Raw genomic sequence first — 2,112 nt, 5'->3', positions numbered from 1 at the left:
ACACACACACACACTTCATAGAAATCTGAGTTGTACTGTGCCCTCTGTCACCTCGTCGGTACCGTTTGACTAAGGGAAAAGGAGTCCGTGAAAAGAAAACTGACCACAGTGAGTTGAGAATTGTTCCTTTTGAACTGCATTTAGGTTTTAGGCTTCTGGTAAAAATGTCCTCATTTCCTGACCTTGAAACTTTTTTCAGTTTAGAAACCTCATCATTTCCTCTACTGTATGGTTCTTTCAAGTGTTCTCTTTGCAAACTAATGTATTGGAGCGCTTAGTCCCTGCCCACCACCCAGGCATGTGCCCCGACTGGGAATCGAACTGTGACCTCCTGGCTCACAGGTCGACGCTCATCCACTGAGCCACGCTGGCCAGGCCCTAAGCTACTAATATGTTTTTCTCTGTTGTTGCTATGAGACGTGAGGATGGAGAGGGATCCTCTGGCTATGGAAACAGAACCAAAATATTTTTATTATGATAGGAGAGAACTTCCAAATTAAGGAATCCTGAAGAATTTCTTTAGCAGAGCTGCAGAAAAGGCTACAAGATTGGAAACAAAGGCAACAGAACTGTAATTGAGTTAAATTGTGAAGTAAGCAAAACAACTATTTTCCCCATTTCTCCTCAGAGGACCATCCCTCCCCAATAATCGAACAAATCATTGTGTTCACTGTGCTAGCCCTTTACATCCAACCCAGTGTTTGCTTACAACTACCCTATGAATGGAGACTGTTTTTATTTAAGTGCAGGTGGGGAAGCAGGCTCAGACCCCAATAATGCGTAAATGCTGCATGTGGCTGGGACACAGACCTGGTCCGTACCCTTAAGCAGTATTCTTTGATCTGTTGTCCTCGGGATCTACCTGCCTCAGGAGTTGAAAATCTCTCCTGACTTGCTTCTTAGCTATCAAAATGTACCTATTCTATATGTCTTTCCATTTAGAGCCTGTTCTCTATTAAATGAGAAATCGGTTAAAGAAATCCTTCCCCATTTATTAGTAGGCACTTGGCATGGTATCCTTCCCAGGCAGCATGCTCATTACCTGAGGATGGGAATTTCAAATGGTGTCCTAGATTACTGTGGAACACTTTGGAGACTCGTGGAACCTTAGCTAGTAGTTGAGTCAACTGTTTCTCAGAACAAGGAAAAAAGAAATGATCAATATATAAGTTTTGAAAAAAATCAATTTTTAAGAATTGGTGCAATTCAATCTTGATTTTAGGCAATATTTGTCTATATAAAACTAAATAACCATTTGAGCAAATTATTAAATATGTAAAAATGTAAATCTGTGGTTCTCATACTTTTTGGTCTCAGTAGCCCTTTAAAAATTATTGAGGCCCTGGATGATTTGCTCAGTGGTTAGAGCATCAGCTCACAGACTGAAGGGTCGTGAGTTTAATTCCCAGTCAAGGGCACATACCTTGGTTGCAGGTTCGATCCCCAGCTCCGGTCAAGGCACGTGGGGGAGACAACCAATCGATGTGTCTCTCACGTTTCTCTCCCTCCCGACCCCATTCACTTCCACTCTGTCTGAAAATCAATGGAAAAATATCCTTAGATGAGGGTTAAAAAAAGTTATTGAGGACTACTCCAGACAACTTTTGTTTATGTGTGCTATACATATAAATACTTATTATATTAGAAATTACAACATTTTTTAATTCAATAAAATTTTATTTAGTCATTTGAAAATAATAAATACAAATAACATATTTTTATGAATAATAACTATATTTAAAAATAGAAGAACATCATGGTTTTACATTCTTATAAATTTCTTTAATGTCTATTCATAGAAAACAGCTGATTCTTACATCTTTTCTTCTTAGTTTGTTTCAATATCACACATCAGGTAGCCTTGGAAAACTCCACTCTACACGCAAAGAATGGGAGTGATAAAGGCAAATAACAGCTTATTCTTAGTAGGAAAAAGGTCTTGACCTATGGATCACTGGAAAGTGTTTCAGGAACCCCCAGGAGTCCTTAGACCAGGGGTCGGCAAACCGCAGCTCGCGAGCCACATGCGGCTCTTTGGCCCCTTGAGTGTGGCTCTTCCACAAAATACCAAGTGCAGGCGTGCACGTACAGTGCGATTGAAACTTAGTGGCC

Source organism: Myotis brandtii, unplaced genomic scaffold, assembly GCF_000412655.1.
Source record: "Myotis brandtii unplaced genomic scaffold, ASM41265v1 scaffold190, whole genome shotgun sequence".
Lineage (NCBI taxonomy): Eukaryota > Metazoa > Chordata > Mammalia > Chiroptera > Vespertilionidae > Myotis > Myotis brandtii.
Note: the sequence above shows the minus strand (reverse complement) of the source record.